Source organism: Scardinius erythrophthalmus (assembly GCF_964197995.2).
Source record: "Scardinius erythrophthalmus genome assembly, chromosome: 5".
In the NCBI taxonomy this organism is placed as follows: Eukaryota; Metazoa; Chordata; class Actinopteri; order Cypriniformes; family Leuciscidae; genus Scardinius; species Scardinius erythrophthalmus.
The window spans coordinates 21,772,283-21,786,707 of NC_138225.1; positions in this window are offsets into that span (position 1 = coordinate 21,772,283).

The window sequence follows — 14,425 nt, forward strand, 5'->3', positions numbered from 1 at the left end:
CTGCTTATGCAATCCGTAATGTGAATTTCTCTCTGGCGCGCTCACTACTGCGAAGATCGCGAGTCAGTCAGCATCGTCAACTTCAACTTTGACACAGAAAACACTTGTTTATTAATAAAAAATTTAAATGTCTCCTTGATATATTTGACATTAATAATCATTACTTTTCCCAGTTCTTTGTGACAGCTTTTAGGTGCGTTATTGGCAGCGCACCCTATGAACGCGTCCCCACCGCTCGATATATTTTAGCTTGTGTGTGATTTATCGCGGGCACGGGTCGGGTAACGGGCCGAATATTAACGGGTCTGGGCGGGTGTGGATTTCATTTTGATATTATGACGGGTGACGGGTCGGATCTGGTGCTGAACTTTGCGGGTTTGGGCGGGGGCGGGTCTCCAAAAATGGACCCGTGCAGGACTCTGCTTCAAGGCATGGTGCCGATGACTCGTAACGATAAGCTAATACGTTTATAAAGTATAGCATTTTATATCACGTCACATATCACATGATATGAACATATCTCATTTCATTTTGGAGTTCTAGACATTTATATATGTATAAACATAAAAAATGACCCACACCTCACTTTGTTTGCATTTTCTTGTCACTTACTATTAATATTTGACATTTGGGCATTAGTACTTAGCCAACAACCTATGTTTCCAAACTTCCTACGGTGGGTTTCGTCTCGATCGGTCTAATGGTTTCGAAGATATTGGCAAATGTTTTAAGCGCTAAATCACAATGCTACACAAACCGTAAGGTGAAACCTAGCATATTTGGTAACGTTGGACTTGGCAAGGATTCAGGAACCTAAGGAGATGAGTAGGTGGCGCTGAGCCAAAACGCACCATGTTGCCTCAGGTCATGGTTGTGATGACATACCAAGTTTGGTCTGAATATACGATAAAGTGTTGTGGACATACAGCCTTACGTCTGTTTTCACAAGCGCTACGTAAAATTAGTTTGCGCGGTATTCGAGAACGGTTAAAACGAATCAACATGAATTCCATAAATGTTTGTCGGCATGGTCTGAAGATGATCTGATTTAATTTTCGTGACAATCGGAGCAACGGCCTAGGAGGAGTTTGAAAAAGTATGTTATTCAGAAAATTCAAAATGGCGGACAAATTTTCATGACGTAAAATTACGTTAAAGGTGCAATCGTCTTGAGGAAAGGCATAAGTTTAGCATAAGTTATTAGCATAAACATGAGTGCAAATTTGGACAGTTGGTGGCGCTAGAGGGATTGATTTGGAGACTCCAAATTTGCTATGTTGACAGATCAGACTGTCCTCTATCAGTGTGCCAAGTTTCATAAGTTTCCTGCAAGCGGGTCTATGGGCTGCCATAGACTTCCAGAGCAGAATAATATTAATAATATTAATAATAATAATAGGAACGGGAACGGATACAATACACATCTTCGGTGCTTGGCCCTAATAAAGCAGATAGCAAATTAATTCAATATAAAACAATTCATTCGCACATTCACACAATATAAAACAATAAATTCTAATTTGCAGTCCCTCCATTGACCACAAGATGGTGACATTCCTTACAGAAACACCGACAAGGAGATCAGAACGCTCTACTTGGTAACATTCTACTAAGAAATATTCAAACCTTTTTCAAAGAAAATATTACTGAAACGTATTATTAGCAAATACATGTAATTAGAGGTGTATTGTATATTTCCTTTTCACTACTCAAATCCAAATCAATATCTTGATGTTACCTTGGCTTGAACATTTGGGACAACTCCATCTGGAGAAAGTCTGTTTCCCACTGTCTAGCTCAAGGAGAGCTAGGCTTAACTCAGAAGTTTAGCGGTCTGGAAGTTTTTACACATCAATTAGGTACGATGGGTTAAAATGGGAGGGAGGGGTGTTATATTCTTATTACAGGATTAAAGGTATTACAATTCCGTGTAGTAATGTTTCCAATGAGACAAACAACCTCCTCATATTTGGATCGAGAATGTTGCAATTTAAGCTCCCGTTACGCCCCTTGGCAGAAGACTACTCTATCTTCCCATTAGAAATGGTTGCTAGCGAGTAACATTCGCCATCGAGTTACACCTGTTGACCACACGAGGGATCACGCTAAGATTTCTAAATAAAGAAAGGTTGTATTTGATTCTCTTTTACAGTTCCATCCAAAAGTTCTGATACACTGCATGTTTGTAATAATCTGACCCTTTGATCTAAAGATTTATACTTAAGTGCTTGAAATTGAGACTTATTACAAATATAAAATTCATTTAATAAATAATTAAATTATTAAATAATTAATTGGACAAGAGTGAAGAAAAAGCACCCATAAAGGACCCATTACTTAAAGGAATCTAGTTTTGTGATTTTAATCCACTGCATAATAGCCATAGGCTACTTCAATTTTTTTGTCTTCACTATTATTCTAAAATGCCATCTAAATGTATCAGTCAACAGGATGACTGGTCTTTGTTTCCCCTTTGGGTCTACCTTAAACTTTCTTTAACATTTTCATGTTAAAGTGAACAAATAAAAATTGCATTCAAAATTCAGAATAGGCTAATCTAAAATAGCCTATAGACAGTTGTTCGGAATTCATACACCCTTGTTATTTAAAAAATTAAATGACCAATGAGTCATAAAAAGTAATTAATTTAAACTGCAGCAGTTTAGAAACTATGAAAAGAAGAGTAATCTTAATTAATCTTTAAACTGATTAATTCAATACACAAAAAAAGAAGCTACCATTAAATTAAACTATACGTTACCTTTAGTTTGGTTATCAAGAAAGTGAATTTGTGAAGGCCTCAGACCTAATTTGTCACAACACGTCTTGCTATTAATAATTTATTTAAAATAAATATACAAAGCTCAAGACTGCAGTTAACTAAATTATGCCACATAATTAGTTGGTGCTGATGCTGATCTAAGCTTGCAGCTGTTTGTTCGAACTCCCGTTATGGTCTATGTTAGCAGTTGGCATGGTCAGAAATAAATGTAGCTTTGACAGCGGAAACCAGATAGAGGAATGTGGGTGTCCGGTTTAGATGCTTTTCACGTGTCAGGACAGGAGTCGTTTGAATGGGGTCACTGCAGCCAAGTATCATAATTCAGGACCTTGTATGGAACACGACCAATATAAACAAACTTTGGATGTCTTGACTGTTTTTCCTTCATACGCAACACATGATAAACAAAGTAATCAAACATTTATGGCTTAAAGAAAATGTAGATTGAAAAGATTGTTCTTTCTATTGCAACCTTATGCAGCTGAGTTATTCAGTTTGTGGATAATTTAAAATATTAACTTTGATTTAAAAAGTTAGAAATTATAACAAAGCAAAATTATTTATATGTATCAACTCTAAATGAGGGCAGATCAATGAGTTTTGACATTTCACGTGTTAAAACGTTTAATGCATTTTTCTTTAATTTGTAAAATGTATTTTTTAGAACTCAAAACACAATAAATGCTGTGTGTAAATCATGTTCTGCTTTATCTGTTTATTTCTGAGCTAAACACTATATCCCCTGAAGGTATTTAGGGCTGTGAGTGATGAGAAGCTTGATAGTTGTTGGCTGTTTATGGCTATCAATTATTGCTGTAGAGAAGCCTTTATGAGCTGCTGAACTCAGACTATTTACAGTTTCACAATGAGAGCTATTCCAAAACAGTTTAAAACACAGCAGGTGTGAAGTTGTCAACCTTTCATCTTAATGTGTTTTAAATCTTAAAGAGTCTATGAAGCCAAGCTGCCTTACTGCATACTTCTCTAATGTTTTGGCACGTTACTGACAGTACTTTCATACAGTTCATTCACTCTGAGGGCATTGCAATGTAGGCCTGAATATACTTTATACACAACTATGTACTGGTCATTCCCACTACAGTCCCTAGCAAACATCTTGCCACTACCATACATTGAGAATGTCTCACATATTTCTCCACTTTTTGTCTCATGAGATAAAGAAAAAAAAGTGACTATATTTTAATTTAGTTTCAGGCAGGGTTGTAACCATTACTGACATTGACAACATTCAGAATAGCGTTTAATTTTTAAACGTATGTTTTCCCTTATATTTTTCTATAGGATTATTTACCATAATTGAACAAGGATTGACCCCACCCTCTGAATTCCTTTTGAGCCACTTACATCACACAGGCATATATAACACGTCCTGTAAGAGAAATGACCAAGAGAGCAAGTATATATATATATAGTACATGTTTCTGTAGACTGTTTGGCTCGGACAAGACTGAGCTGCAGGGCACAACAGGGCAGTCGTCACGGTTGGCATTTGGCAACATTTGCAGGAACGTGCAAATAGGATGCCAAGCAAGTTTTGAAACATTAAGGAAATGGCTCTGAATGCGGTAAAGACCTTAAAGCATAGCGGATTTAATTTCTTCAATAACATCCGACTTTTGCATGGAATGACAAATGTAATTTATTACTCAAAGCCAATTAGTATTGAATGTATGATGGAAAAAAATATTACAAAATAATATTTTTTTTGACTACTAATTGGCAGTATGAACATTTATCTAACTGTACTATATATATATATATATATATATATATATATATATATATATATATATATATATATATATATATATATATATATATATATATATTAGTACAGTTAGATAAATGATAAATGTTGAAAAAACTATATATATATATATATATATATATATATATATATATACATTTATTGAATACAAACATCATTATTGCCCATGCAGGAAAAAAATATACCATTTATGATTAATGCCTTTAAGTGGTATATGGGGAATGTTGACACAGCAAACTTTTTTTAAATGTTTTTTATTTATGAAAGGTTTTTAGCAATATTTAAGCATGCAAGTCTATTGTACAAATACATTTAGTAAAAGCTCAAAAATGGAAAAAGTAACATACAACTAGAATTTCAGGAAAATCTTCAAAGAAAATGTCAGTGGTGCATGCCCATGCAAACTTGTTCTGGTGCTTGGAATAGTGTTACTATCCAGTTGCTAATGTGTCTTCAGTGGTTGTTAGCATATTGCTATGCTGTTTCTAGAGTGTGCTGGGTGATTGCTATGTGATTAAGTACTGGCCCAAGTCAAATGAGCCCAGCCCAAAGTCTCTATGAGATTCATTAGATCTGGCTCGGGCCCCTCCTTCATTGCAAGTTTATGGGGTATATTGTACTGTTTTATTTATTTTGAAAAGTTTTAAATATGAGCCGTTGTTTTGGAATTCAAAAATTGCAGTTATTGATTTGTATAAAATTACAACATGTACAGTACAACAGAAACAAATGAGAAAAGTTTGTCTGTGTGTTTATGTGTGAGTATGAGAAATCAATGTGACATGTAAGAACAAATTTTATGTTAAACTTTTCAGGTCAGTGATATAGTTAAGCATTGTCTTAAGTTGCCTGGCCTTTAGGCAAGTTTACTCAATGAATGATACAAAAAAAAAAATGCATAAAGAGATGTTTAAATGTGGCAAAAAGGTGTTTGAAACCAACATAGATAACATTGCTAGACAAAAAGCTTTTATGCAGAAGGGCTTGTCCTCTGTCCCATGACTCTGCTCAAATTATGGGAGTAACTTCTGCTAAACTGTAAACAATCAGCAAAAGGTTTGCTCTGTGAATGCAATAATATCCATTTTCAAAAACTGGGTACAATACGATGATATTATTCTACTGACCCTTCAACCATCGAACATTAAAAATAATTTTAAAATATTTCACTGTATTGTGTAACATATGTTGCCTTAATCCAAAATGTTCATTACCTGGAACATTAAGTGATAATATTTCAGTGATTTCCGTAATTTTGACAGTTAATAAATATTGTGTTTCCTGCTTTAGAAGCATTCCAGTAAACACTTATCAATTATCAATATTATTTTTTGTATTATTATTATTATATTATCAATACAATTACATTTTAATGCATCTGTGAAAACAAACCTGGAAGGAGATGTGAGGATTTGTGGAGAAAAACAATTCTTAGTGCATTTCAGTGAATTATTCATGGTTATTTAATAAATCGAGGGAGCAGACCACAAATGCGCAGTATATGTTGTCTTTATTCATACTGTTACAGTGGAATACAAAATTAAAAAAAATAAAAGAGCTCTTGCCATAGATATTCTTGTTACATGTCATCCTCAACTGACAGATAAAGATTATTTGTAGCACAACCTTATGATTTGAAATTATTTGTTTCAGTGTTTTTGAGTGGAACTTCTCCAAACCAAGTGCTCCAAGTGCTCCCATAATCTAAAAAGTATAGCTTATTAGGAAAAAGGTGCATAGCCTTTGTGACAAATAACCTCTGCTATAGGAATACACACACATGCATCCACTATATTTACATTTACATTTTACATTTAGTCATTTAGCAGACGCTTTTATCCAAAGCGACTTACAAATTAGGACTAAATTAACCGAGCCATCGTGAAGAGGCAAAAACAATGCAAGAAGTGCTCAAAATACAAAGTACAGGCATTGCTCAGAATAGCATAAACCAGACAAGGGAGGATTAAGGGAAAAGGAAAGGATTTTTTTTTTTTTTAAGAGGGTAAGTGCTCCACTAGTAGCCACTTAGTATGTTCATTCTTAAGAAAAATGGTTTTAAACAGTACCCGATTAGGGTCCCTTGGCTTGTAACAATAGCAGAACTATTTTTGCAACTCTTTTTTCACCCATAAAGAATTATGTTTTGAACTGTGCTATAAAGGACATTAATGGTAAGGGTGTAATAAGCAATACATTGTTATAAGCAATAAGCCCCAAGAAGCCACGGTTTACAGTGAATTTAGAACAGTTAAGGGTCGTTGTTAAATCAACTAAAACACTCTGTTCTAAATTCACTGTAAATCACAGCTTCACTGTTCTTATTGCCTTTATAAAACTGTTTTTTTTGCATACCTGGCAAGGTTTCATAAAATAAACACGCAGACACAAAAATGTAAAACTATTGATAAACAAAATATTCTTCCGCCATGCAATGTAGTTCTTCAGAAGTGGAATGGTTGCCAAACAACGGACAGACGCTGCAGCACAACACGAGACAGTGGTGCAGTAATACTGATGCAATGAGGCCACAGGTATGTTTGTAGATTAATTTACAACGGCTTTGAACATGGCTCAACCAATTATATTAATCAAGGACTGGAGCTATCCATTTTGCAAAGAACCTTTTGAATAATACTTTATCATTTATTGATATTGTTATTATTATTTATTGATAATGTTTTGATATCTTCAAAATCCTCAATAATGTCTTTACATCCTTCATTATGTGTGTATTTTGGTATAATTGAGTGCAGATGATAAGGTTGTTAGTCATCTCTCTGGGTAGAAATACACCTGTTTTTTTAGTCTTTGCATCTCTTCCATTGAGCAGTTATTGTTATGATAGCCAGAAGAAGCAATTGTAAAATGACAGTATGTGAACCCTTCATGCTGAAATATCCCAAACAGTTGCCTCAATGTTGAAAGCCCAAAATTATCTGTAATGTATTGCTGTAGTATGTAGATCTGCATTTTTTTATTTCTATAATAGCCAAACCCATTATTTATAAGAGGATGTCCATATATTTCTGGTCAAGTACATTTTCCAGGCATGCATGCAAAACATTTTTGATGTCTTCTTTATGTGAAGTTTTGCTGCTACAACATTGTAATTTTCCCACCCACAGAAATGAATAAAGATAAAATCTATTCACTTACACTTCCAATGAAAGTGTGCTTTAATGATTTTCATTATTTGTAACTTCACCATTATAACACAAGTATAACATTCAAGCTGTATTTATATACTGTACCTGGTAGACAGACAAGTCCACTGGAGAGTTCCTAGTCACTGCAGTACCCAGTCAGATCAAGAATGTCTGTTTTAACCAGTCTGAGGATTCTGTTGCATTTTATTGAAATGTTCACCTAAATACACAACATAATAAACGGATTACAAATTATCATTGTGTCATTCCATCCAAATCATAACTAAATGTTTAATTTAGGCAAGCTAATTAATTTCCCTGATCATGTTCACAGTGTGTATATCTATTGGTTGTATAAGCTGAAGTTTTTTCATCAATGTACATAAAATCCTAAACCATTCTTTTGCCTTATAAAACAATGAATTAAAACAATAAATAAGAAAATGAAACACCAACATGAGTATCTTCCTGTATGTCTAAAGAAACAAAAGTGTTTTCCAAGCACATGTTTTTGCTAGAGTGGTAGATGAACTAAAAACACTTTACCATTTACCCTGGCCTCAAGTAATATCAGGTCATTTTTACCATCATGCAAGTCCATCATCATGCAAGGCCAATGTCCCCTTAATAGTCCTACTGATTACATTTCTTTCACATTGTTGATTTAGCTATTAAAAGACCCCTTGAATATATACATGACCCTTGACATTGTAATTACGAACAATAACTTAGAATTGATATTAAAATACTTTTTTTGTGTGGGTCCCATTATATTGTTAGTTGTATTAAGGTCATTGCACACTGAGTCAGAAATTTTCGCACATAAAAAATAAATACGACCTCACGTTGTGTCAATCACATTTACACACTGCCTCCGAAACTTTCATCCGTCATAAAAAAATTCGGATCAGGTTCGATTTTCTGCGTTTTTCGCATCCGTAGCAAGCATTTTTAATGGTGTTTTGACAATTCAGAGCCACCGAATCACAAATACTCAGTGTGTAAGGACCTTTAGCCTTGCAGTTCAGTGCAAACTCACTAAGGGTATGTGTGCAGAGTTATTTACACCATGCCTATTCCATGTCACATTCAAAAATCCCATAAAAAAAACGGTAAAAGTCTGGCAGCAGAGTTTCCAGATGGATTCCAAAGTGACTTACCAATTAGGAGAACAATAGCAACAACAAGTGCAGTGACAAGTCCCAGTTAGTCTAGCACAGTAGCCTACACATAGCAAGTTGTTTTAAGTTTTTTTTTTTTTTATTAAAACAAAGATTTAGTATCATTGGATCAAGTGTTTACGAAGTGTTTATGATTTTGTGTCTCTTTGGGATGATGGCACCATCCACTTGCAGAAAACAAGCTTCTGGAGGACACATAGATCTGAAGTAGTGAGTTTAGGTATAGGGCTACCTTTAAAGACCACTTTTGCTGCAGCATCTGGATCAGTTGCAGAGGTTTGACTGATGCTGGAAGGCCTGCCAAGAGAGCATTATAATAGTCTAGTCTGGATAGAACAAGAGCTTAGACAAGGAGTTGTGTAGCTCCGATAGGAGGGGCCGGATCTTTCTGATGTTGTATAAGGCAAATCAGCAGGATCACACAGCAAGGATGGTTTGGCTGAAACCATAAGCAGTTCTGTCTTGGCAAGGTTGAGTTGAAGGTGAAGGTCATTGCAGCAAGAATTTTTCATCAGGTAGGCTGAGATGCGAGCAGCTACCGTCAGATCATCTGGCTGGAATGAAAGGTATAGATGTGTCATTAGGATAGTAGTGATAGGAAAAGCCATGTTTCTAAATGACAGAGCCTAGTCAAAAAAACTAAAACAAAAACAATAGATGGGTGGAATCTAACACAATCATGGTCTTACTGTAGCAAAACCAAACTTTGTGCAGCCACAGTGGCCTCACAAGGATCAAATGAATATGGGAAAATATTATAATTATAAACGGATTAACTTTTTTGCCACTTTTAGTGCAATCATATGTAATCAGAAGACTCGGCCATTACGATTTTTTTAAGTTACTTCTTCCCATACCTTGTTTGCCATGATCACCTGCTTTCCACATGACCTGAAATCACAAAAAAAAAAAAAAAAAAAAAAATATATATATATATATATATATATATATTTTAAAACTCAGTATTACATTTACACATGTCAGAATATGTTCCACTGGGACAATGCAAAACCTCAACTGACTATGATCTGGAAGCTGAGCAGGAAAGGCTAACAGTTATGTTTTGAGCTGCCATGTGATTTTAGCTATACATTTATAGAAAGTAAATGTATATGATTTACTGTGACTTAGCTGCATCAGTTACACCTAGGTCATCAGTGTCGCCTAGGTCATTTGATAAGCCTAATATATGCACCTATATGCATTATATAGCTACGTGTTGGCAAGCAGATTTGGCCAGAATATGCAATTCATCATGCTGTGTCTTCATGTTCTAGGCTATCATTATCAACAAATACAGTAGTTTACTGAATCCAATTTCTTAAAGCTCCAATATGTCATTTTTTTCACCGCTAGGGGTCGCTAACCTCTTACAATAACAAAGGCGTAGGTTGATGACGCATAAGCGGAATTATGGAACTTGTCGTCATGCTGATGGATCTAATAATGTTTATGGATGAGTGAATACATTGATGTTTTTTAACATGACTGTGGTATGAAGCAGATCGCGATTGTTAATGAGAGACATATATCAGCACCACACGCGAGTCCCGTGGATATAAAGGAATAAGTAGTGGTGGGCAGATCGAGGCTTTGAGAACACTGAAACAGTTGAAGCAAATGTGCCGTATTGTGCCGAGGCTTGGTGACCCCTAGTGGTCAGAACAGTGTAAATGCAACAGAAACCCGTGCCAAACATGCATAAAAACACCTTTTCCAAATCTATTCCAAATCTATTTTTTACTGAAAGCAAAATCTTTCAAATGCAATTATCTAATCATCTAATAAGAATATCAAGTGTATATTGTGACGTGCCTCTAGGCCCGTACTACTATAGCGGGTTGTGCTATAGGGGACTTTGAGGTAATCATAATGTGAAACACCTGCAGAGAATTATAAAAGGTGATGGTTCTTTATCAATTAATTATTTTATCAATTGTCAGGGTTTAACAATCAAAATAGTTTTTTTTCTATGAATGGCTCAGCAAAACAGGCCAATAAGACTATTAACTACCATTATTCATTTTAATTATACTAATGTCTAATTAAAACATCTACAAATGTATAAAACGTCTACAAATGTATAAAACGTCTACAAAGGTAAAACCCACAGACACTTGTTCATTGGTTCTCAGTGACTCCTCATGATTTATGGGTTGACAGAGATCATCAAGTGTTTCGAAACAGTTATGACGTAACGAAGCCTCGTTTACTGAAATCACGTGACTCTGGCAGTTTGATACACGCTCCGAACCATTGGTTAAGAACAAAAGATTTGTAAAGGCTTCAAAGCTTTTTGTTTTGAAATTGCCATCACTAGGAATAAGGACATTTCACCTGTCTAATAAAGTACATGCAAGAGCGTCGTCTTTGGGAAGTCGAAGTTAGTCTCTGCATCTCGAAAACGCCATGCTGATCCTCGTTTTATTTCTCCTTTTGTCCCAAAGTCTGCTCGCCATGATCCATAATGTTGGAATGAAACAACAACAGCGTGAGCGTGCCGCTAGACGTTATGCAGTTGTCCACGTCTGTCGCCATAGTTACTATGGCAGTACAAGCGGAAAACAGGGATAGCGCGGATATTACGTCATTGACAGGCGACAAGTGACCAGGGACAGCCATTATTTAAAATTGGAATTTCTCTGAAATTAAAAATCTTTGGGAACTTTTGGGATATTTTGAGTACACAACTGCAGGAAATAAATCACACTGTGCAAGTGATTTTTGGATATTTTATCACAAAAATCGTACACATTGTACCTTTAACGGTCTTGACAGAGTTAGCCACGTTAACCCTTACGAAAATTAACCATGGTTTAACTACAAAGAAAAAAACTAAACAAAAACATGGAAGGCCTATTTGTAGCAAAACTGTGGTTATTAAAATGGTAATAAATCCGCCAAAAACGTGGTTACTACAATTTTACTATAATAAAACCAAGGATATTTTTTAAGAGAAGAGTTTTCAGCTTCCAGACAGTGTTTCAAAATGTCCTGCAATTTTAGAGATTTATTTACTGAGGGATACTATGTATTAACGAAGATTTTATACACATTTGAATGGACTTTGATATGAATAACAAGTCTACTAAAGCTTGTTTTTATGGAGGACCAAACCTGCAGAAATTAAAAATGAATAAATGAATAAATAAATGAAAAATAAATAAATAGATAAATTAATAAATAGATAAATAAATGTGATAAATACAGATATGAATCTTAAGATGTGGAAAAGCATATTGAGGAGGCTGAAATTACAGCTTGGTTAACTGAAAGGTCAGGCTAAGGGGAATGACACTGAGTATACTTGCATGAGGTAAGCTTTCCAGCAGGATCAGGGGAAGGTATCTGTTGGTATAGAGTGTTATGAGTGTTATTTTTTTTATGTAAAAAAATAAATAAAAAAAAATAATCTTGCATCACAATAAGTGTATTGTGATTGTCAAAACATGATCAGTTCACGTGCCGCTAGGGATCTGTCACGTCACATTTACAAGCGGTAATACCAAACCAGTATTTATTGTTTGAATTCCGTAATAAAATTGACAGAATCTGAGAGCTGAGATAGAGGCAGATTTAGATATTTTTTTATATCATAAGTAACCTGCTCTGTCTAGTCTGTCGGTCTCAGTGTCCTCTTTGCTTCGCGATTTTTCTGTGCATGAGAAAATGAATGTGTGGTGTGAGAGCGTGTGAAAAGTGTCAATTGCGTGAGTCTCACTGTGAATGCGTGAGAGTTGGCAGCTCTGGATCTGCTACGCTGCTGCTGCTGCTGCAGAGCAAGTACCGAGACTTGCTACTGCGAACACCTTCACAGATGTTTATGTGAGCATGTAAGACATGCTTCTGCTGCTGCACACGTAAAATACACGAATTAACTCTGTAGCAGATTTATACAGGCGAAGCTGGGGAGGGGGGATGGTTCTGAAAGTGCACTGCAGACTGTAACAGCAAACAATGCAAACTATTTTAATGTTTGAGCAGCAAGCCAAGCTCATTGGCCGCTGATGCAACAGCAACCAATCAGCTGTGCTATGTAAATAACAACATGATTGCTACCAATTCACCTTATTCTTTGCCCGTTCTATTTCCCATGATTCATAGCGGGTTCAACTGACTAAACGGTTTTCTACTTCCGGTTGAAGTGTTTGTTTACATAGAATGTTAGTACTAGCGTAAAGGCTATGGTGATCATTTGTAGTTATTAAAAGTAGTAGATAGGGCTGTAGTACTCGAGTCCGCTCTTGGACTCGAGACCGTTTTTCTATGGTCTCGGACTCGCTGGCATTCGGACTCAGACTTGTCTCGGCCACTGGTCTTGCCAAATATGGCTTTTGGTCTCGACCGAATCCAGGTGTCTTTATTATGTTCCCAGTAAGCACACATACGTCGCCGCGATATTAAAACAAAATATTATCGGAGGGAAAGTGAAACACTGGCCACCTAATAACTTGCGACGGGCATTTCGGCTCTTTTTCGTGTCTCGTTTGACTCAGCTCACTGAAAAGAGTCGGTTCTTTTGACTCACAAACGGCTCTTTAAAAAATAAATGTTTAAATAAACTCACTGAAAGTCCACCGCTAGTGCAACGTGAATATTCACATTTTTAATTGTCCATAACAACCCGAAAACTTGCCTGCTTGCCTTGCACATCTAATTAATGGGCAAAGTTTTCCGACTTTTTTTCTTATGCTTCAGTATTAACGCAGCTAACCACTCTAAACGTTTACTCTCTGGCATTGAATGTATCTGATACGGAACCGGACATGGACATTATCTCCTTCTTATCTTATGCTCGAAACACTCCGTTTCTAAAAAGTTTGAAATCTTCTTTGAATTGTTAAAACAACCAACAACAGCACATGTGGAGCCTGAACTCATTCTCTCGCTGCTAGTACAGGTCAAGCGCTACGAACCGGAAGTAGGCAACCGGAGTCGTCGTTAAGGCAGCGCGCATTGTTTAGAGCAGAATAAGGTGAATAAGTTAAAGATCTATCAGCCTGTACCAGTGTTTAAATTAGAACTGTATCAGCCATGGTTCACTTGAACATTCCATCAATGTAAGTCTATGGGATTTTTCTGAGTATTGATCATCTTTTTCGGAAAGCCGAAAGTCCATTAAGTTAGAAAAGATATAGCAACCCAAGTCAGAACAGTCTGAAGGTCTGAGACGAGTTTGGTGGATGTAGCTTTAAACCTCTAGAAGGAAGCTTTAAGGCCACCTAAGCACTGGAGCTAAATTCAGCTGTCAGTTCACCTTTTAGTGCTTAATCCTGTTCTGTACACACACAGTTTAGTAATTTAAGGTAGTGACAACTGCATTTACAAAAATTTTACAAAAACTGAACGTCTCGTGACGTACAACAAGAGATATGAGAGACAGCAGACGAGATATTCTGTTTACTGCATGGTAATTAGCATTGTTTGCTGGCTTTGACCACTCAAGGGTGAACATGTGGTTCTGAATCATTTTAGTCTCCATGTGGCTGAGGCTTAAACTGTAGCTGTTGAAGACCAATAAATG